We start from the raw sequence: 24,567 nt of genomic DNA, 5'->3' as shown, positions 1-24,567 counted from the left end.
ACTTTGTTTGAATAGAACACGTAGTCAGCAGCAGCAGTGCAGACAATTGCAAGAACAGTCAGATACACATGAACCTTGCTGGACATGCCTTTTTCACCAACAAACGGCCAAGCAGCCCCATTGCAATCATAATAGTTGAAGCCCTGCTAGGGATCCAGGGAGCATAAAGCAGCACTTAAAAGGTGAAGTTCCCCTTTAACTTTTGTTACTGAGTATATTTATTTTAATATTGTATAAGTGTACAGCACTGCCAAAACAGTAGCACTATTGAAATAAATATAAGATATGGTACCGGTTATCCACAATGCTCGGGACCTGGGGTTTTCCAGATAAGGGAGGTATTCCTACTAAAAAAAATTATTTAAAAATGAATTAAACCCAATAGGCTGGTTTTGCTTCCAATAAGGATTAATTATATCTTAGTTTGGATCAAGTACAAGCTACTGTTTTATTATTACAGAGAAAAAGGAAATCATTTTTAAAAAAATTTCTTAATTTGAATAAAAATGGCCTTCCGTAATTTGGATGGGTGGGAGAAGATTCCACATTAGCAGTTTGAAGGCTTATGATCAGAGCACATGACATGCCAACAGCCAACCTGGACACCCAATATACCCAAAGCATCTAGAAAAACTTCCCACAGGCTAGAATCTCTGTCTCCCATTCTACCACCTAATCTTTTCATCCTATCCCATCCTGTTTCATTCTTCTGCAATACAAGTTCACTTTATCAGTACAGGTATGGGATCTGTTATCCAGAAAGCTCAAGAGTACCGAAAGGCCGTCTCCCATAGACTCGATTTTATCAGTAAACAATACATTGTACTTGATCCCAGCTAATATATAATTAATCCTTATTGGAAGCAAAACCAGCCTATTGGGTTTATTTCATGTTTACATGATTTTCTGGTAGACTTAAGCTCCCCATAGACGAGACGATTCTACTTGCCGAACGACCGATTTTAGGGAAGCCCGACCAATCCTTCGAAATTATCGTGTAGTTAGTGGGATTCGAACGATCGTACATCTTACAATTTTTCGGCCGACATCTGTCGGGAAATTGATCGGCCAGGTCAAAAAATCTTCGTCGGTCCCAGTGCAATCTATCTATGTTTGTAGGGCCAAGCAGGCAGCTCCCCTTTGTTTTCCTGGCAAATTGGTCTTTTTAGTTGATGGTAAATTCGTACGATCGTTCTGAGAAGATCGTGGTCTCACGATCAGGATCTGATCTTTTAAAAATCTCAACATCTATGGCCAGCTTTAAAGTATGAAAATCCAAATTACAGAAAGATCCATTATCTGGAAAACCCCAGGTCCCGAGCATTTAGGAGAACAGGTCCATACAGTAGTATAACAGGTGAAACACTGGAATCCATCCTAAATGGAAAAGGCATCATTAATATGCAGCCAACTGTTCTGTATGACATTGAGAGATCATTGTGTGTGTGTGTGGGGGGGGGGGAGGGGGTACAGAGACCTCAATCACTTTAGTGTGATTTGTACAAAGATAAGTGCACTTACAATTGTCATTTTGCTTCTTTAAGGTGAAGAGGCCAAGCTAAACAAACAGAAACTGATTTCATGCAGAAAAAGTTACACAGTAAACATTTCTTATTGTACTGAATTAAACATGTTTCACTGAAGAGATCACATACCGTACTCACAACAAGTTACAAAAATAAGGATTACTATATCTAATAAATACGGGCAAAGTGTTGGAAGGGTTACTGTCTGCTCTGCTCTCATTGCCCTACAGAAATCGGGATTGGTAGCACTAGATAGGTACCTAATATATAGGGATTTTTCTTTATTTAGAAATAAAACTGAACATAAAAATAACAAACATAATGACAGATAACTAACAAAACAACACTAACAGAAAACTAATTATTCAGACTTCTTTCCCAGATTCATAAGGTGTGACGAAACCTTCACCAAACCCATCCACGTCCTCCCATCAGAGGAGAGACATTTCTCAAAGTCCATTCCTCTGTCCATAATGGCCTCCAATCCATCCCCTCCCATAGCAACCCACGCAAGTCCAAGTCCTTAATGTTCGCGTGTTTATCACCAAACCACACCCCCTCCCTAAACCCATCCCCCAACCAAAAAAGTGCCTGGGACTCCTCAAAGTAACAAATAAAGAATTAAAAGTTAAACAATAGATGGCTTCTGACTGAGTATCCAACAGATGATGCTCTGAAATAAAGGTGTGTATGGAAACAGCCTGGGAAGGAAACACACAGAGCAGTATCAAACACTCACATGGACACAAGGTAAATTTCCAGACAAACAAACAGAAACACAACTCAGATAAGAACTTGAAATACAAGGTTAGAAGACTAAACCTCTCCATAGTGATCAGTGTCGGACTGGGACACCAGGGGCCCACCCAAAAACCTTAGACTAGGGGCCCACCAATTAATCTTAGACCAGGGGCCCACTCTTAGTACTATTATTCTTCCTCTCCTCAACCTCTATTCTCCTAGTCTCTTTTCTTTACATACTATAATACCATACCCTGTTATTCCATCTATTTAGCCACTTTGTTCTCATAGAAATAGGAAATGACCATGAAAAAGGACAAATATTTAGCAGCATGAGATCCCACTGACACCTGGGCCCACCGGGACTTTTCCTGGTATCCCTGTGGGCCAGTCGGACACTGATAGTGATGGATTAAAGGAAAAGTGCTGCTTCTCCAATTAACTTCCCATGCAATTGGGATTCTGTCCTTAACTTTTTCCTCCTGACCTCTTGTTGCACCAGCTCATTACTATTGACTGTTTGCTCATCACTTGCTGGACAAGTTTGCTTTAAGGCAGGGTCCTGTCCCTTTAAGAGAGGACTTGCTTCGCAGGTTGGAGTAGTAAGATGGCTACCCCCTAAGTTTGGAGTACCAATATGGCCACCATCACACCCTTTCCCAGCATTACTGTTGGGCGTAGCAAGATGGAGGCTGACAGATGAACTGCACATTAGATTTTTTATCAGCAGCTGCATCAGGAAGCAATGGAAGAGCAATGTGGGGTTCTGCTGGGGGTGAGCGCTGTCCCTGTGCTCCCAAATGGCTGCCACCCTGATAGTGTGACTGTGGAACAGCCTTGGTTTGGTGAGTAACAATATCACCACCATAAAAACTTTCCTTTGCTTCACTATACATAATATCAGCTCCCAACAGTGTCTCTTTGGGTTGGATGTAGTGAGGGGTCTGGGGTTGAGTAGGGGAAACTCTGTTTGCACTGAACTCGCCTTCAGCTGCACTTTACTCTGTTTGCCCCACATAACAGCAACCCCTGAACCATGTCCCCCCTCATATTCAATGCTCACACCCCCTCTTACTTCTCTCTGCTGCTTTTCTTGCACCTGTGTAGGTGATTTGGGCCAATCTTGCCCAACTGTAGTAGCCATTCTCTCCAAGGAGGCAGATCTGGTCTTCACAGCTTTTTCCTCCTGGCCTTTAAATGCTGACCTTGTAGATCTGGGTCCCTCCATCACAGGCCCCAAAGCCTGGGCCTCACGCTAGATTTTTGCCCGCCCAGGCCTCACCTGGCCTGGGCTGACACTCTCCATTCCTTCTGGTTGCTGGATCTCTGCAGAGCTCTGAAAGCCACACCTACTCTGCTCTCATTTCCATACAGAAATAGGGATTGGTAGCACTAGATAGGTACTAGTGAGAATCCGTTGGTGTTTGAGAAGTCTCTAAACTTTCTTAAATTTCACAGGACAAAATTAACACTAGAACAGATGGGATTATTAATTTTGACTTTTGTTGGCTTCCGAAATCTGTTCATGTTAATTAGAGTCGGTAAAGCTGTATTCCTAGCGGTGCAGTATATTTAGCAAGATTCAGAGACGCGGCACAAGTTGTTCCCACAGACTCCGCCACTTCCTTTACACTTTATTAAATCTTGAACTTTCTGCGCTTTACAAGTATTTTGTTGTAACACAATCTGTCTATGTGCTGCGACCTCAGATGTGCATTGCTTGGTCTGGAGCGGAAGCTGCCATGTTGACATCACTCTCTCTCTGATACAGGTATAGGACCTTTTATCCAGAATGCTCGGGACAAGGGACTTTCTGGATAATGGATCTTTCTGTAATTTGGATCTCCATACCTTAAGTCTACTAGAAAATCATGTAAACATGAAATAACCCCAATAGGCTGGTTTTGCTTCCAATAAGGATTAATTATATCTTAGTTGGGATCAAGTACAAGTGACTGTTTTATTATTACAGAGAAAAAGGAAATCATTTTTAAAAATTTCTAATTGGACCAGTGTTGTTAGTGGAGTACCGCAGAGCTCTGTACTAGGTCCCTTGCTTTTCAACTTGTTTATTTAAAAATAATATAAATGCAAGTTATACACTAAATGGCAATGTGTTGGGAGTTTCCTTAAATGAGAAGGATCTTGGGTTTTTTTTTAGATAACACGTTGTCTAATTCTGGGCAGTGTCTTTCTGTGGCTACTAAAGAAAATAAAGTTCTTTCTTGTATAAAAAAGGGCATTAACTCAAGAGATGAAAACATAATTATGCCTCTTTATAGGTCCCTGGTGAGGCCTCATCTGGAGTATGGGGACAGATTTGGACTCCAGTCCTTAAGAGGGATATAAATGAGCTGGAGAGAGTGCAGAGACTAAGTGCAACTAAATTGGTTAGAGGGAGGGAAGACTTAAATTATGAGGGGAGACTGTCAAGGTTGGGGTTGTTTTCTCTGGAAAAAAGGCGCTTGTGAGGGGACATGATTACACTTTACAAGTACATTAGAGGACATTATAGACAAATAGCAGGGGACCTTTTTACCCATAAAGTGGATCACCGTACCAGAGGCCTCCCCTTTAGACTAGAAGAAAAGAACTTTCATTTGAAGCAACGTAGGGGGTTCTTCACAGTCAGGACAGTGAGGTTGTGGAATGCACTGCCGGGTGATGTTGTGATGCTGATTCAGTTAATGACTATAAGAATGACTTGGATGATTTCTTGGACAGACATAATATCAAAGGCTATTGTGATACTAAGCTCTATAGTTAGTATATTTATGGGTATTTAGAATTTAATTAAAAGTAGGGAGGGTGTGTGTATGGATGCTGGGTTTTCATTTGGAGGGGTTGAAATTGATGGACTTTTTCTTTTTTCAACCCAATTTAACTATGTAACTATATAACTATGTAACTATGTAACTATCACAAACCTGACCTTTAATAAATAACCCCCTAACTGTACCTGTATCTCTGTTATGTGCTGGTGTTCCTCTGACTCTTGTCCATGACAAACATGACTTGTGTTCTTGTTGTATCCCAACTACATATACAAGACAACATAGGGGCCTATTTACTAACATTTTTTCCCCCAAATCTAATTTTTTTTTCTCTAAAAATTCATGTTTTAAAAAAAAAATTCTAACAAATTGATATTCTGAAAGTGTAAAACCCTCAAAAAAAACGACAATACAAGACTTTGGCAAGTAAAAGCAGTCGCAGTCCTATGTATGTCAATATGAGCTGAGCTGATTCTATTGCACCTCTTTTTTTTTTAGCCATTCAGACTTTTAGAGGTTTTCAGTTTTTTTCTCCCTAGGTTTTTGTATGTTTTAGTGCATTGTTCAGCAATTTTTTTGTTTGTACTTTTTAGAATCAAATCTTTTAATAACATGCCATTTGTGATTTTAGAGAAATAGAGTTTAATCTTAGCATTGAAAAACTTTAAATCCATTAAATGAAAATGTTGAAATTATTTCTCAAAAAACACCATCAATAAAAAATGTTTCAAATTGGACCAGATTCTTTACAAAACTGCCAGTATAGATAGCATAGACTGTACCAGAACCCAAGCATGCAAGTGTTTTCTAACTGGGATTTTATGAGGGATAACTTCTTAAAGCGATACCGACACGTTCTTAGAAAAATCATGGGGATGTTTCAATATCAAGTAGGTGCTGCACCCGGAATAGTTCCCTTGAAAGCCCCCCTCAAACCCGCCCCCAGCCCCACAAACCTGCGTTGACCCGACCCTCCGACACTGCTAAATGATCTTCTGTGCTGTTTCAGTGATGCTGCGCTGGGGGCGGAGCGATCTTTCCGCCTGTTTTCATTTGTAATTAGCTAATGAAAGGATTGCACCGCCCCCAGCCCACTGCCCTTTATCTGGGGTCCCAAGCATTAAGGATAACGTCCCATACCTGTATTCTCAAATACACGTTTTTAAACTTTTTCTTGATTCTAAAACATTATTCTAATGCAGCCCCCCAAAGCCGAGGAGCAGTAGAATATTTTATAAATACACTAAAGGCTTTATTTCCTTATAGTCAGATCTAGTGATGGGAGAATTTCTCCCAGTTGGCTTCGCCGAAAAATTAGCGAATTTTCCGCAAAATTTGCGAAAAGGCGAAAAATTTGCAAAAAATCATGACATCAGAAAGTTCGCGAAAAAATCGTGAAAATCAAACGTTTTCATGAAAAATTTGTGCAATTCGAACCTTTTACAAAAAAATCAAGCAAATTGAGCGTTTTTCACAAAAAATTTGAGCAATTTTTAACGATTTCGCGATAAAATCAAGCAATTTGAACGTTTTCACTAAAATAGAGCAAATCGAACGTTTCACTAAAATAGAGCAATTCTAAAGTTTTCATGGAAAAAATCTTGAAAATCGGAAATTGACTCACTGGTGAATTTTTGAGGGAGATTCGCAAATTTATTCGCCGGTGGCGAAACGCAGGAATTCGCCGCAAATTCGTGCCAGGTGAATTAATTCGCCCATCACTAGTCAGATCGTTCAAAAACCTAATTTAATATTCTCTTGCTGGGATGGATGAGACAATCAAGGGATACACCGAATCCAGGATTCGGTTCGGGATTCGGCCAGGATTCAGCAGGAATCCTTCTGCCAGGCCTTACCGAATCCGAATCCTAACTAAAAAATGTTTTCCCTTTCCCACCCCTAATTTACATATGCAAATTAGGATTCGGATTCGGTTCAGTATTCGGCTGAATCTTTCGAGAAGGATTCGGGGGTTAGGCCGAATCCAAAATAGTGGATTCGGTGCATCCCTAGAGACAATAATTTGATCACTGCACGGGGAGAATTCCCACTTAAATCTTCTCAACAAACAATATAAGTTTTAGCCGTGTTGTTCCTACATGCAATGTGCCCTTTATTGGCTTTATTCGTAACGGAATAAGAGAAATAAATTCACAGTGGAACCCTTCCATCCCTCCGATACAGCAGATATTGCATGGAAGATACATTTATGAAGAGGAAATGATTATGCTTTTAAAGAAAAGCAAAAATAGGAAAAGAGAGAAAAGATCTTGATGGATCCAAAGAGCTGAAACTCATTTGATTTCTGAGTGTGAACTGCCTAAATGCCGTCAGATAGGAATGACTGTGATGAGTTTATTTATAGCGAGGAGTTCAATTACAGCCTCGTAAGCAAGAATCTGCCTGACGTACTTATTCATCAGACTGGACTAATGAGTAGCGAAACAGCTAATCATGTAAATTCAGTTTCATGTATGTTATAAAATGGCGAATTCTAAGCAACTTTTCAATTGGTCTTCATTTTCTTTTTTTAGAGTTTTTGAATTTTTTGCCTTCTTCTTCTGACTCTTTCCAGCTTTCGAATGGGGGTCACTGACCCCATCTAAAAAACAGATGCTCTGTATGCAAATTAGGATTCGGTTCAGTATTTGGCCGAATCTTTCGCGAATCCAAAATAGTGGATTCGGTGCATCCCTGGTTTAGACCCTAACAACCAGATTGCTGAATTTGCAAACTGTAGAGCCGCTGAATAAAAAGCTAAATGATTTAAATACCACAAATAATAAAAAAAAAAGACCAATTGTAAATTTTGTCAGAATATCACTCTACATTACATTAGGCATCAGGAGGCACATTAAAGGCCAAGGAGGACTGAGTGGCATAGAGTCTAATTTGCTGGCACGCCTATTTAAGCTGCATTGAGGGTGGTGGAAGCTCAGGGTACCCCATAATCAATAGGCACACGTGTGCACAATCCAGCAGAAAAGTCAAGACGGCTGCATTGATGCTCAATGCAACTATACGGAAGCACAAGTAGCATACCTGAATTCTTTAATAAATACCATCAAAATATTAATTCATTCTAGCACCATCTTGGACCTTCAGCATAAGACACAAGAGCAGGGGCGTAACTACAGAGGAAGCAGACCCTGTGGCTGCAGACCCTGTGGAGGCCCAGGAGGTATAGGGGCCAGGCCCTAATTCAAATACAATTTCAATAAATATTTGTAAAACAGGTCAACCTCTAGACATTTTGAGGACCTGAAAAATAACTTGCTGTGGGGCCCAGAAATATCTAGTTACACCATTGCACAAGGCTAAGGATCAGTGTTAGAATATTTTAAATTCCTTATCAAAATGGGTGGGGTTTCTGTCTAAAAGAAGGCACTGGCGGATTAGCATATTCTTACCTAAGGCCAGAATATCCCAATTTTCCCATTGGGAATCTGATTAGACCTCTGGCAATGGGCCTGTGTGTGTCTGTTTGTGCTTGTGTGTCCTTGCTGTTTAAAGGGGAAGTAAAGTCTAAAATAGAATAAGGCTAGAGATGCTGTATTGTGTATACTAAACATAACCATGAACTTACTGCACCACAAGCCTAATCAAACAAATAATTTATGCTTTCAATGTTGGCCACAGAGGGTCACCATCTTGTAACTTTGTTAAATATCTTTGCAAGACCAAGACTGTGCGCATGCTCATTGTGGTCTGGGCTGCTTAGGGATCGTCATAAATAATCAAAACAGCACAAGTCAATATGACTATGAAGATTTTCATTCATCCAGGTCATGGTATATCTAGTATAGGTAAATCTAAAAACAACTGGACTTGCTGAGTAATCAATGAGGATTGGAATCCGCTGGAACACAAACTGGGTGTCATTAGAACTCTGCACCATAGGGCGGAATGTGTGGCAACTGATACTGAGTCCAAAGACAAAGAGCAAGGAGCTTTGAAAGTCTGTGGCTACCCAGACTGGGCCTTTGTCAAAACAGCAGCAACCAAGCCCAACAGGAACACCAATAGAAATAACAGCCCGGATACACATAGTAGGCAAAACATAGTCATCCCATATGTAACTGGAGTGTCAGAGAAACTCAGGAGGATTTTCAACAAACACCACGTCCCTGTGTTTTTCAAACCTAGCAACACACTGAGACAAAGACTGGTACACCCAAAGGATCCAACACCAAAAGAAAAACAAAGCAATGTGGTATACGCAGTCCAGTGTAGCGAGGAGTGCACAGATCTATACATTGGGGAGACAAAACAACTGATCTCCAAGCGAATGGCTCAGCACAGGAGGGAGAATTCTACAGGGCAAAACTCAGCTGTCTTTCTACACCTAAAAGACAAGGGACACTCCTATGAAGATAGCAAGGTCGAAATCTTGGATAAAGAAGACCGCTGGTTTGAGGCGTGAAAGAGGCGATTCATGTCAAGGTGGAGAGACCATCCCTGTCTGCTTCGACACCACCTGTCTGCTACATACAATGCTGTTCTAACATCTGTACCCTGGCGGTTTCAAAACACTTCACACATCCATTCTTGCAACTCTCACAAGTAACACCTCTTTCTAGGAGTTCCATGACACATTGGATAATCCTATCACGGTAACTATACAGAATCAACACCTCTGTGAATTTCTTCAGATGTCACCTCTTTGAAGAGTTACAATGTGCCATTGTGATTGGATTAGTGGAAGAGTTTATATGCCGAGAATTTCCCACACCAGTCAGTTGAACTGAAGAAGCTGCTCGGATGAGTAGTGAAACGTCTTCATTGATTACTCAACAAGTCCAGCAGTTTTTAGATTTACCTATACTAGATACAAGTCAAATAATATCTGCCAGAAGTCGATACAACAAGACTGATAAATAATCATAATATACAGACTGCACTGGGCCCTGTGTTACCATGTACTCCAATGTGGATTTTATAGTTTTTGTATTGTTTGATTTAAACTTTCTCCAACTCTGCAGAACCAGTGGCTGCAGCAAAATAATCCTCCAAATAGAATCCCAGTTTATATGTTTAAATCTGGCTCCATGATCTTTGTCCCTGCAGCTGGAGTTGGAAACAGTAAAGGGGATATAAAGGCAAAAAATAAAATCCAATACAAATCTCTACACAGTCGCCGACTGCTCTACAGGGAAACAAACAAAGCTGCTTGAGTTCTGCATGGCTGGTAAGTAAGGCTGGGGCTCCCCCTGCTGTTCATAAGTATGATTGTTTCCCTGCAGAGCAGTTAGGGACCATCTGACAATTCCAATCCACAGCAGTAAATGAAGGGAGAATCTCACTGCATACAGTCAGGTTTCTTATAAAGTTAAGTGCATATTGGAGATAGGTTTCTTTTTCATTAAAGGACAAGGAAAGGCAAAAAAGTAAAATCCCATTTTTACTTTCTTTAATGAAAAAGAAACCTATCTCCAATATACTTTAATTAAAAAATGTGTACCTTTTTTATAAGAAACCTGACTGTATGCAGTGAAATTCTCCCTTCATTTACTGCTGTGGATAGGAATTGTCAGACAGTCCCTAACTGCTGAGCAGGGAAACAATCATACTTATGAACAGCAGGGGGAGCCCTCGTCTTACTTCCCAGCCATGCAGAACTCAAGCAGCTTTGTTTATGACGATCCCTAAGCAGCCCAGACCACACTGAGCATGTGCAGGGTCAGGGTCAGGCAAAGATGTTTAACAAAGTTACAAGATGACAGCCCCCTGTGGCCAACTTTGAAAGCATAAATCATTTGTTTGATTAGGCTTGTGGTGCAGTAAGTTCATGTTTATGTTTAGTATACAAAATACAGCATTTCTAGCCTTATTCTATTTTAGACTTTCCTTGTCCTTTAAAGAAAGTAAATGGGATTTATTTTTTTGCCTTTACATGCCCTTTAAAAGAAAAATTAAATTTCAATGTGCATAACATCCTTGTTAAATAAGAGGCATAACGAAGTAAAAATCACAATTTTCATTGTACTTAGAGCTTGGAGCCGAATTATATGACTTAAATTCAGAAATGTTATTTTGTGCTGTAATTAAGCGTTGGTAACGACAATATTGCACATTAACACATAATCCTTTGGTTTTAAAGCAATTTAGCGACGGGATACGGCAGGTGTTGTTTATGCAGATTCTGTAGGAGAACGGGCTGTGCTTCAGCGTGACTGTACAATACGAAACATTAATGAATATTAATGCTAGTACCATACATCCATAGCAATGCTGCTGCCTGGTTTCCTACATTGGACCAAAAATGGCAAACAGTTTTCACCAAGAAGAATAACATTATTCCATTGCTTAAAACTGATTTAAAGGAGAGATGAAGACGAAAAAAAGGATCTGGTTAGAAATGCTGTATTTTATATACTGTACTTACTGTACCAGCCCAGAGGCTCAGAAGCCCTATAACAGTAATGATCCAGGTCTTCATAGTTTCCCAGCAGCTCCCCATCTTGGTTCTTTTGTGTGTCAGTGGCACTGCACATGCTCAGTGGGCTCTGGGGAGAAGCTAAGCTTAGGGGTCGGGGGAAATCATCAAGCAGAAAGTGAGGTTCATCTGTCATAGAAGCTGATGCTACAGGGCTGATTATGAATTCTGATGTGCAATGATCAATTCTGATGTGCAATGATATCTATGCTGCCATGTAATATGAATCTGAATTCATTACCAATCAGCCTTGTATTGTGACTGTTATATTGTATATACGATGTGAGTGGGTCCTTAAGCTCAGTAAGTGCCCAGAGCATGTGCTGGGAATTGGCAGAAAAGATGATGGGGAGCTACTGGGGCAGAGTCAGGGCAGAAATCTTCTTTGCTAAAGGGCAGTGGTTGCCCAAGAGAGTAAAGAATTACGGTTTGGAAAAATCATCCTGGTTTTCTCCCACAATGCAGCATTTTTGGGCAAGCGCAGCATTACATTCGCCACCATTGTGACAATTCTGTAACTTCTGCCAATCAGATTAAAGCATCATTAGCGTGTGCTTCTTTGTGCACAAGTTTGTTGCACCTATTGATGCAGCAGCCTGAGGGAACCCTGGAATGGCATCAGGGTCAAGTACTTTAGACAAAAATACTTTACTAACCCACCAGGGTCAGACTGGTTTGTGCAGGGCCCACTGCGGCCCCATACCCCCAAAGGGGCCCCCATTGAGCCCCAACAACCCCAAAGGGGCCACCGCCACACCCCTCCCCCACGTAAATTAATTTAGCACGTCAGGGAGGGAGATCAGTGGCCTGGGGGAGGGAGATCAGTGGTCTGGGGGAGCGCCGGCGGGTTTGGGTTTTTTTCAGTGTACCACCGGCCCAGTCCGACCCTGTCATCCACTATCTCTGCTCCTCACTGCAGTTCCGATACAGAATTCCTTTCTAAGAAACTCACCCTCAATGTCTTGACAACTCAATTTATACTCCAACTCTTGTATCTCTAGCACAGTCTCTTATTCAAATCAGTGCGTGGTTGTTAGGGTAATTTGAACCCTAGAAACCAAATTGCCGAAAATACAAACTGGAGAGCTGCTGAATAAAAAGCTAAATAACTGAAAAACCACAAATTATAAAAAATGAAACCCAATTGCAAATTGTCTCAGAATATCACTCTACATCATACTAAAAGTTAATATAAAGCAGAACAACCCCTTTAAGCTTCTAAATGGAAATCCATTCAGTCTCTTACTTACTGCCCTTTTTCTCTTTATCCGTCAACTCTTCATAGAATAATTCTCTCTCCAGTGAACTAGATCTTTTCATGTCCAAAGCTGGGGGGGGTGACAGACACACACCATAAGTTCTCTGTCTCCTACCCCTAGTCCAGTCCCCACTCTCCACTCTCATGCCAACTGCACCCGGCTGAGAGGGACTGTGCCAGACTATTCACGTATGTGTGTACACGTGCGGACATTGGAGGCAACGCGACCACCCAGCACTGATTTAGGGGCAGATTTATCAAGGGTCAAAGTGAAAATTGAAAGTGAAAAAATTCGAATTTCGAGCTATTTTTGTGTACTTCGACTATCAAATAGGCCAAATTTTGATTGGAATTTGACAAAAATACTACTATTCGAATATCAAAAATGTATAATGTACGGTCTCTTTAAAACTTCGACGTTGACCATTCGCCATCTAAAACCTGGAGTCGCAAAATTGATGTTTTTTGGGCCCAAGACTTTTTAGAATTCGAATAAAACTTCGATTCGAATACAGCCTGTTCACCTGAAGTTAAAAACTTCGATTTTTTTATAATAAATTTCGATAGGTCTTTTTTTTTATTCAAATTTCTAAGTTATGGGAGTTAAAAAAAAACTCCCATTACTTCGAAATTCCACCCTTGATAAATCTGCCCCTTAGAGGAACCTCACTCGGATATAGTAGTAGTGATGGGGAATTTGTCCTGTTTCGATTTGCCGATAAATTTGTGAATTTCCTGTATAATTTGCGAAACCGGAAAATGAACGCTGGCGAATTCGTGAATTTATTCGCCGGCAGTGAAATGTGGAAATTCGTCAAAAATTCGTGCATTTATTTGCCGATCACTATTCACCAGAGAATCTGCACTTGTACGTGGACTGGGTACAGTCAGAGCTGAATGAAGGACAAATGTGTTTGTGAATGTCAAGCCCAAATCAACTGAATAAAATAAGATTTAACAAGCTATTACCCCAATGTTTGTGTTGATTGTTCTACTGTAACAATCAAAAGTGGAAGTAATATTTTCAAATATACTGTGTAGTGATGGGCGAATTTATTCGCCAGGCGCGAATTTGCGGCGAATTTGCTCGATTCGCCGCCAGCAAATAAATTTGCGAAACGCCCGCGAAAATTCGCGGAAAAAATTCGCCGGTGTCAAAAAATTTTTTTCCGAAAAAACGGACACCGGCGTCAAAAACGGGCGCCGGCGTAAAAAAAAAACGCGAAACGGCGCAAATTCGCCCATCACTAATACTGTGTATTCTACTACTCTCCTCCCTGATTGTACTTGCCAATCCCGAGCATTGCTGCCCATCACAGGATCCGTTCCAGAGTAGCAGTTTTCTGTAAATTCTCATTATCATTCACTAATACTAAAAAAGTATTTTAAAACATTAAAGTGCTCGTAGCCAGCGCCGTCTTTACAAAATTATTCTGACACATAAATTAAAATCCCGCCATTAATCAGACGAGCCGTATGTTCCCAGCAAATGTTTTGCTTTTATCAATAAATCTGTTTCTATTTCCATGTGCCGCCGATAATAATTTGAAATACATAATTATAATTTTGCCCTATTTACTGACATTCCCTTCTGAAAATGAAATAAAAGCACAAAGCGGCATTGCCGCATCCAATCAGCTGCGTGCGGTTATGCACTTGGCACAAGCCATACACAATTATAAGGTGGGGGTTATTTGGGATATTAAAGTAAAAGAACGATTGCCATTTTTCAAAATCTCCCAGTCTCACCTGCACTGTTGGTACCGACTGCGTGTACCGTTGAAACAATGTAGCAGTAGCCAGTTCACCTTCAGCCAAGGCTCCAGTTCCCACAATGCCTTGCCTTGCACTTCTCCCGCAGAACATGCACAGCATTGTGAGAAGTGGAGCAGAAAAGACTACTGCAAAATTGTTTTAATGGTACATGCAGTCAAAACCAGCAGTGCAGGTAATAGTTGAGAAGGACTGACGAATGCTGGAATTACTCATTAAGAAACTTTAATATACTTTTGGCCATGGCTGGAACTAGGGGTTGGACGCAATAGGATGGGGGTTTCAGTTAGAGGGGGAGCAAGTGGAGGGTCACGAGGAGCAAAGGGCCTTGAGTTCCATTACTACTTGGCCTGGCTCGGCTTTTGGCAATGTGTTATGTCAAGGTTACTACTACTGTCAACAGCAATTATTCATTCATTCATTATACACATTTTGGGTTTGCATTCCCTTTTTTATTGCTCATTATTCCCTTCTTTGCTGGAGTAAAGGTTTCCCGTTTTGGGGGAACCCAGGAGTCTATGGAGGAGTGAGTATCAGAAGAAGAAATCTGTGAGATGAGCTGTCAGACATGGAAAATGCTGCATGAAGCACAAATAGATAAATAAAATAAAGAGAATCCATTACCAATTCCCTTTATTTGCTCAGCGCCTTCATATTCCCCAATATATGCACACAGGAACCCCGGGGGGGGGGGGGGGGGGTTAATAAACTGAAGAGTTCTGATCTTACTCTTTATGCAAATAGTTTCTCTTATCATCCTGTTCTGTTGGCTCAGAGGCATCTTTTAGTGCATTTAGAGCTTCAATTACCTTTCAAAAATATAAGAAATCTGGTACAGAATCAGGATGAGAGGGGCTGTTTTTCTTTCTTTCTTTCTTTCTTTCTTTCTTTCTTTCTTTCTTTCTTTCTTTCTTTCTTTCTTTCTTTCTGTCTGTCTGTCTGTCTGTCTGTCTGTCTTTCTTTCCTTCCCTCCTTACTTGTCTTTCTTTTTCTTATTGTTATATTCTTTCTTTCTTTCTTTCTTTCTTTCTTTCTTTCTTTCTTTCTTTCTTTCTTTCTTTCTTTCTTTCTTTCTCTGTTCTATTTTTCCTTCCTTTCCTCCTTCCTTGGCTTTCTTTTTCTTACTGTTATATTCTTTCTTTCCTGTTCTATTTCCTTCCTTTCTTTCCTATTTTCCTTCCTTTTCTTTCTTTTTCTTACTGTTCCAGTATCTTTCTTTCTTTCTTTCTTTCTTTCTTTCTTTCTTTCTTTCTTTCTTTCTTTCTTTCTTTCTTTCTTTCTTTCTTTCTTTCTTTCTTTCTTTCTTTCTTTCTCTTTCTTTCTTTCCTTCCTACCTTTCTTTCCTACCTTTCTTTCTCTTTCTTTCCTTCTGTTAATGTTCTAATGTTCCTTTCTTCCATCCCTCCTTCCTTTCTTCCTTTCTTTCTTTCTTTCTTTCTTTCTTTCTTTCTTTCTTTCTTTCTTTCTTTCTTTCTTTCTTTCTTTCTTTCTTTCTTTCTTTCCTTCTGTTAATGTTCTGTTGTTCCTTCTTTCTTTCCTTCCTTCATCATCTCTTTCTTTTTTTCTTTCTCGCTTTCTTATACCTTTAAATCATCCTTTGATTACAGTTTGTTGCCATTGTTCCAGTGAAACATCCAAGTGACCCCAGAGCAATGCTGAGCGAGGGAGGAGGATGGAGGGACTTGTACAAGTGATTGCCATACTTGCTGGGTCAGAACTGCACAAGGGGAGATGTAGATTGAATCCAAAACAACTCAGTAATATATGACAAGTAAAGCGGCGCATCATTTACTGCCATACGTTTAATGCATGGGAAGCCGCTTGGCTGTGATTAATCCGCCAGGAACGGATTGAATATAAATTCCAACCTGAAGCTCTAATCTTCCCTTGACCTGCGAGTACTCTGAGAGTTTTCTCCTAATGATTTGTATGATTGCGGTGTAATTAAACACGCTCACTGGTGCCAGAACACCTAAGAGCTAATACAAATTTTGAGTGTCTGTAATAAACTCAGAACATTTTTTTTCTCTGTGCTGTTCACACTTTGGAAAGTGGCAGGATAAGTTATTATACAGATAGGAGCTCATTTTATATGCAAACTACCTACATTAAGTTTGTGTTATTTGGAGTCGCTTAAATTTAGCTCTTTGTTTATGCATTATGCAGATGAGAGTGCTGATCCGCTCCTCAGCTGGGATCTCCGGTTTTGCCTCTATAGGAGTCAGTAGGGACTGCAGAACATTTTACCTGTCATTTTATATGATATTTGTTTTAAAGCAAACATAGAAAAATACATTCACAATCGTTATTATGTTGCTGGCAGTGACTACAGGAAATGGTTGAATTTAAATGATAAGATGTAATGATTCATTAGTAGTAAAAAACAGCCAAGTGGGTTTTATAGCCAGTGCTTGATGCCATACATTTAATCATATCATATCATTATATATATAATTGATATGATTATAGAATAATTATAATAACATTAATATATTAATTATAATATATAATCATAATTATGTAATATAATTTATATGTAATGAAAAAAATGATTTTGCTGGGCTTCCCCCATAGGGCTGAGGAAAGGATGACATGAGTGGATATGTTATGCAGCCATTGATTTTTCTGAAGGGTTATGGAAGCAGAACAGGCAGTAACTCTTCCAACATGTTCATCTTGTCTCTGTCCCGATATATTATGTACCTATCTAGTGCTACCAATTCCTATTTCTGTAGGGAAATGAGAGCAGAGCAGACAGTAACCCTACCAACACTTTCCTCTTGTCTGTGTATATTAGTTAGCTATCTAGTGCTACCAGGCCCGGATATACAAATGGGGCTCTCCTAACCGTCTCCTCTCATCGCCCCCCTCGTATGCATACCCCTCTCTGTGTCCCCTTCCCCCTCAGTGTCTCTCTTCCCTTGCCCTGCCCTTTGTGGCCTTGCCACAAATCCGGGCCTGAGTGCTACCAATTCCTATTTCTGTAGAGAAATGAGAACAGAGCAGGCAGTAACCATTCCAACACTTTCCTCTTGGACTATGGACCAGGTGTACTGTTTGACAGTACACCTGTTTTTTATGCAACCAAAACTTGCCTCCAATCTTGGAATTCAAAAATAAGCATCTGGTTTGAGGCCATTGAGAGCAACATCCAAGAGGTTGGAGAGCAACATGTTGCTCATGAGGCACTGGTTGGGGATCATAGTCCTAAGTTAAGACTGTGTGGCCTCCTTGGGGTATGAAGATGTTAAGGGGCAGAAGAATGCAGACAACTGTTATTAAGATGGATTGACCAATTGCAACAATCATAAACCTGCCATTAGAAACCTTAAGAGCCAAGGAGAAGACAGAGCTTCCTGGAGAATAACTATCCATGTGGTCTCCAAGTTGAAGTTCCTGGGTTGGGTAAAGGTTATACAGGCATGGGATCTGTTATCTGGAAACCCGTTATCCAGAAAGTTCCTATTTATGAAATGACCATCTCCCATTATCTCCATTTTATCCAAATAATCAAAAATTTTTAAAAAATATTTCCTTTTTCCCTGTAATAATAAACGAATACCTTGTTCTTGATCCAAACTAAGATATAATTAATCCTTATTGAAGGCAAACCAAGTCTATTGGGTTTAATTAATGTTTACATGATTTTCCAGTAGACTTAAGGTATGAAACAAATTACAGAAAGATCCATTATATGGAAAACCCCCAGGTCCCAAGCATTCTGGATAACAGGTCCCGTACCTGTAATTAGATACTGTGCAGACGTAGACTATTTTATTATGGGATCAACTTTGCTGAAAACCAAGGAGAAGTGCAAATGAGAAACCTGAAGAAGCTAAGACATTCTGGGAAATAACTTTTCAAATGGTCTCCAAAATGAAGTGCGTGGGTTGGGTAAAAAGTATCATCACTGTAGATGCCATTAAGAAGCTTTTCTAGGCTGGGCTATTGTATTATCTACTTTTCAGAAACCCAGTCTTGTTGGCTTAGACTTATTTTTCCCTTTATGTTTAGATAGTGGCATGTTTGTTTTTAAGGACCAAATCCAAGATTTATATCTTAGAACTTCTCTGTTATTCTGATTGATCCATTTCAGTTCACAGTATTTTATGTCTCAGGAGTAGAATCTCTGGTTTCATTAAGAAATCTATCTGTCATACGATTAAGTGTGTCTTCCATGTTATATGTGACAGCTGGAGAGATGAGAGTCTTGGAAGAGTACAGTAAGCCAGAACTTCTCCCCTTTCTCTCAATCAGCAGAAGAACAGCTTGTGACAGCAAAATGGTTTGTGTGTCACATCATTAAAGAAAGGGTAAGAAATATCTCCTACACATATCCATAATAACAGCTTTCTGATTATCACAACATTTTGCCAGCCTGTCCATGGACGAAAGTGAATGCAGAATTCCCACCAAGCTGCGCTCTCATTTGCTTCTCTCTCGGCCCAATTTGATTTGCCAAAGTGAAGCTGATTTCCAGAAGTGACATTTGCTGTTTATTTTATATTATTTCTCCTAAGAGGGTTGAAATTCTGTAAGACTGGGAAAATATGTCAGCGGGCGCAAGGCGAATATTGAATGAGAAATTGTTCATTAGGATTCACTGGCTGTTCCAGGGTTTCGGTTATTGTATTTGTAAGGATTTGAATGAGGGTTGAATGAGAATCATGTTGTTTCTAAATGCAGTAACCAAGTCTATGGGGCCACAATATTGAAATGTAAGATACAGATGGAGTTTGATGCTTCTGAATTCACACATCTACGTATTCCGTTTAATAGGAAAAGGGGTGTGGCTGCCATTGCCAAAATCCATCTGTGTGTCGGACCGCACCCCTTCCAGGCCCCACTACAGCCACAACCCCTCTCTGGCACCCCAGCGCCTACCTTCACCTTCTAGCGGGTGTGAGGGGGGTGGACCAGGGAGGAAATTCGAAAGCTGCAGTAGGCTTTGCGCAGGGAGCAGGTCTGGGCCGCCGGGTCCCACAAGGGCCAGTGTCCACCGGGTCTTCTTCCGATGTCCTGCGGCCCAATCTGACCCTTTTACAAGATCCAGGGTCCATTCTCTTGACTGTTACATATTACATACTGTATCTATAACCAGGCCCGGATTTGTGGAAAGGCCACCAAGGCCCGGCCTAGGGTGGCAGGATTTTAGGGGGCGGCATGCTGCCTAACCACACGCACATTGGTTCAAAAACACTGGGGATGTGCTGGGGAAGAGACAGGGGCGACGAACGGGCCTAGGGGCAGCCACTATGTAAATTCGGCCCTGTCTATAACATTTTAAGTTGTTCAAGAATTAGGGATGCACCGAATTCACTATTTTGGATTCGGCCAAACCCCCGAATCCATCGCGAACGATTCATCTGAATACGAAACCAAAACCCGAATCCTAATTTGCATATGCAAATTAGAGGTGGGAACGGGAAGACATTTTTTACTTCCTTGTTTTGTGACAAATAGTCACACAATTTCCCTCCCTCCCAAATGCAAATTAGGATTCGGTTTGGCCGGGCAGAAGGATTTTGAATATTGATAGAAAAATAATCAACGGCAGGCGAAGTGGGTTTTTTTCTAGAAAGTTTTTGTACCATATAGTTAGACTATGGTAAATTGAGCAGGACCTTTACTCAAACTATTAGCTTTATCCCTAAATAAGACATATGAGACCTTTTATTCTCTGGGGTGTGCCCTCGCAACAGTGTGGAGGCCAGGTGCAATGTATGTGTAATCAGTAATATTTCCATAGAGTGGGCGCAAGTGGTTCTTAGAATATTAACCAGAACTGATTTATTTAGAACAATCCACAGGAGAGTGCAATAACACCGGGCACAGTCATTGAGTAGTCAGTACATACTCACAATTGAGACCATGAGCACAGCATTTCCTTCAATAGAACTTGATAGAGGGATATCCAGTCAGTCCACCCAGGGATTCCCTTCTTCCTTGGGGGACCCCTCTTAAGTGGAACCCAGATGGGAATCTATTTAATCCCTATAACCTGTCCGCTGGTTCCCTTTCTAGACAACAATGGGGATCTAACCCTTGCTAACACGCCTTGGTGGAGCCAAGAGCTGCATGTATAGATAGCCCTAAACCTGTCTGGCTCTTCTAGAGGAACCTATGACAGGGGACTAACTAATATCACTTAAACATAGCTCAGCTCATGCTCAGATCGTGGGATCCACTTCTCTCTTCCCTTGGGGGAAGCTTCTGGCAAAAAGTTCTTAGAGCCACAGGGCTTCCCTTTTTATAAAGTGGCACTCTGATACCTAGTGACCAACTTGGGAAAGCTAGGGGTCATGCTTTGAACCAGGAAGAGGAGAATTACTCCCTCCATGAAATTAAGGGCCCCATTAGTGACTAAACCTTAGGGGAATGCTTAAATAGTAAATACACCTCAGTCATCAGGCCCAAATTATCACATTTTAATGGCAATCCAAGTTTTTCACAGCAAAAATCATGAATTTGAGTTTCCAAACGTTTCAAAAATGCTTGAGATCATTGAGCAGAAAACACAAAAAAATCTCCTTCTAAAAGCAAAAGTTAATGTGAGTTCTATGTTTCAGAATGCATGCTATTTTTCAATTTCAGTCTTTGAGATCAATAGTTAAAAATGAAGTAGAATATGATTTTTAAGCGAGTTTGAGTTTTTTTAAGCATACAATCAAGACTTTCAAGGTTTGGGGTTTTTTTTCTGATTCTTGAACTTGGATTTGGATAACACTGCCCATAATTGGCAAAAGAGACAAAATTCTGGAAAATTCTGAACTTTGTGACTTTTCACTGCTGACATAGGAAATGACTCCAATTTCCCCAAAAAATATAAATAATTTGTTTTGATTTATTGTAGAGACCACTTACTGTATGTCATAAGTGGTTGGCATCTGTAAAGCAAAGGTGTATAATGTATATACTGTATAGGTACCATGTTCATCCCAGGGGCTCTTCTAATAATCTTGCTCTGTAAACTTCTCTTCCTATTCTTTTATTTTTTTTGGGACTTCCTTTTATTTAACATCACCTTGAAGTTTTCTCTTGAGGAGCGATTGAAATAGAATGCCCTTTTCCCACTCAACCAGCGCATGATAAACTTGAAATAACCTTTTCACATAAACAGAAATAACAGTGGTCTCCTCTAATTGCTACTCAGGGCAGATGAATGGAGGCTCATTTGGAGGCATGTTGCTAATTTATTAATTAAGGCCAGACACAGCTTCCTTCTGAATGGCTTATAATAAGTGGAACACCATCAATAAATCTTTGCCGCTGTCATTCTTTGGTATGTGAATGTACCTCAAACTAAAGTTAATGAACCATTTTGTAAAACCATTACACAGGAGATTTTAATGCTCCAGTATAAAAATGTTCATTTAAGACATAAAGAAGCTGATTCAGTTCTTTTTTTGCAATTTCCCTTTGTTTTGCTTTTTTGGCATAAGGCCAGCCATATATATATATATATATATATATATAATATATATATATATATATATATATATAGTCAATAGGGTGGCACACCGCTTCTTGGTTCCATACCTGGGTGCCCGGTAAAAAAAGATATGTAGTACAAAAATGACCAGCAACACCAGGATTTCAGTGAAAAAGCAATATATTCATATGTGCATATGTAGCCAACGTGACGTTTCGGTCCTCTCAGGGACCTTTCTCAAGGCAACCACACCTCTCATTACAACAAGTTTAAATAGCCAATAGTGAATAAACAATTAAGGAAGTGACATCACCTTATTAAAGTGGTCAGTGCAATGTAGATTTTTTAAAAAAAAATTTAAGAAAAAAATTTCAAGCATTTTAAAAACTATGCTATGACATAAAAAATTCTCACATATTATTAATAAAGGTGATTAAGATACAGTTATAATATCATATAAAATTTAGATAACGGACACCCGTTATATATTGTGAATCCTGTGTACGAAAAGTGCAAAGTGCAATAAAAATATAAAATACTATAAACATCTGTATCTAGTCTGTCATGGCTCAAGACCCCTCCGGCTTGAAATTTTTTTCTTAAAATTTTTTTTAAAAAATCTACATTGCACTGACCACTTTAATAAGGTGATGTCACTTCCTTAATTGTTTATTCACTATTGGCTATTTAAACTTGTTGTAATGAGAGGTGTGGTTGCCTTGAGAAAGGTCCCTGAGAGGACCGAAACGTCACGTTGGCTACATATGCACATATGAATATATTGCTTTTTCACTGAAATCCTGGTGTTGCTGGTCATTTTTGTACTACTATATATATATATATATATTGCTCATGTGATGACAGTGAAAAGGGACAACGGAGTATCATTTTAGTGGCAGCACAGAGGGCAGAGTTCTCTGCTAGATAATAGTTTATGCTAAATTGCAATTATTTCATCTGCCATCAGTTTCCTATTTCTGTATCAACTGTCTGTGCATTAAAATTGTTAGATAGCGGCTGCTGATTGGGTGAAATAAAACATTTTTTTAAATTATTTGAGTTGGGCACAATGCTCTAACAATTAAGTGTTCCAAAAACAGTTTCCATTATGGAGAACTTGCAATTTTGTTATTCTGGCATTAACTCCAGTTTCCTTTATAGATATTGTCATTCTGAAACAAAGTACATTAATAACTGAGCTTTATGTTCAATTTAAGACACATGGATTGGAATTAATATGTCCAGTTCCATGCAGTGTCGGACTGGGACATTAGGGGCCCACCCAAAAACCTTAGACCAGGGGCCCACCAATGAACCATAGACCAGGGGCCCACTTTCAGTACTATTATTCTTCCTCTCCTCACTCAACCTCTATTCTCCTAGTCTCTATTCTTTACATACTATAATCTATTATTCCATCTATTTAGCCTCTTTGTTCTCAAAGAAATAGGAAATGGCCATGAAATAGGCCAAATGTTTAGCAGCACAAGAGACCACTGACATCTGGGCCCACAAGGAGTTTTCCTGGTATCCCGGTGGGCCAGTCCGACACTGGTTCCGTGATCTCTTCTTGAAGCACTTCTTGCTTAAAGCACTGTGATGTTTTTGTATTTTTATTCTTTTTTTTGTTTTTTTTTTGTATTTTTATTATTTATTTTATCATTTACAAAATATACCATTATTGCATTTCTTTACACATTCTGTAATCCATACTCTGGAAAATATGTTTATGTATTCATGCAATAACATTTCCATCAAAAGGTTGTCTGATCATAATAATTGGTCCACAATAAATAACTAGGTTCATGGCTAGTAAACTAGTAACTAGAAAAACTATGCTGTACTCCCAAACTGGGAAGACTAAAGTCTTCTTTTACTAAAGAGAGGAAAGGTGCAAAGTCCAAAAAAAACATATTTTTGCCAACAATGCATTTTGATCCCAAGTATTTGTGCCCAATGGTCCCATGGCTATCCACATGCATCCTACCCCATGCTTTATCTTACATACATAGATTTTTGTGTAATTTCATGATATTGTAGGGGACCCAAGGGGTCAATTCTGTCACTGGTTTAGGAAGTCCTAGTTCTTTACCTGTGACCTTTGGAAGGGAAGTATCCATTATTGGCCCAGTATGACCACTTCTTGCCTGTAGATTATATAATGGGAGCTGGCACACGGTTCTTCAACTTTGGAAACCATCTGTGACCAGGGGTGGATGTTCTGGGGAGATTGGGAGCAAAAGTTGTGACCTAATGTGTAATCCACGTCTTCCCTCTTCAGCACCCACGTTTGTGCACACTGAAAAGATAGTCGTGATGCTCGCGTCTGGCTTTGAGGTGTGGATGACGTCATCAAGCAGGCGAGAATTTCAAATATATAAAGGGCTCTCTGCCAATTTCTAGTTGTAAAATGTAAAGGTTCTTCCTGAGTTCCTGGGTATATTCTGAGCTTGCTCATGTGTTGATTTCTAGTGTCTAATCCTTGCCTGCCCCTGATCTTGCCATCCTGCTGCCTGAACTGACCTCGGCCTGTTTTGACAATTCTTCTGATTACAATTCGGTTCTATGCCACTCTTCTGTATATGACCTCGGGCTGTGTTCCAACCTTGATACTTTTACCCGTATTT

General features: G+C 39.9%; 1 long non-coding RNA gene across 1 annotated transcript in view; it reads left to right on the top strand.

Moving 5' to 3' along the window:
- The first annotated feature begins 2,671 nt into the window (after positions 1-2,671).
- LOC108716510 overlaps positions 2,672-24,567 on the top strand; it is a 38,322-nt gene continuing 16,426 nt past the window's right edge. The window contains exon 1 of the long non-coding RNA XR_001935690.2: positions 2,672-3,112. This is a non-coding gene — a long non-coding RNA (uncharacterized LOC108716510). The remainder of the gene's footprint in view (positions 3,113-24,567) is intronic.

This window comes from Xenopus laevis, chromosome 5L (genome assembly GCF_017654675.1).
Source record: "Xenopus laevis strain J_2021 chromosome 5L, Xenopus_laevis_v10.1, whole genome shotgun sequence".
Lineage (NCBI taxonomy): Eukaryota > Metazoa > Chordata > Amphibia > Anura > Pipidae > Xenopus > Xenopus laevis.
This window is presented reverse-complemented; position numbering and strand designations above follow the sequence as displayed.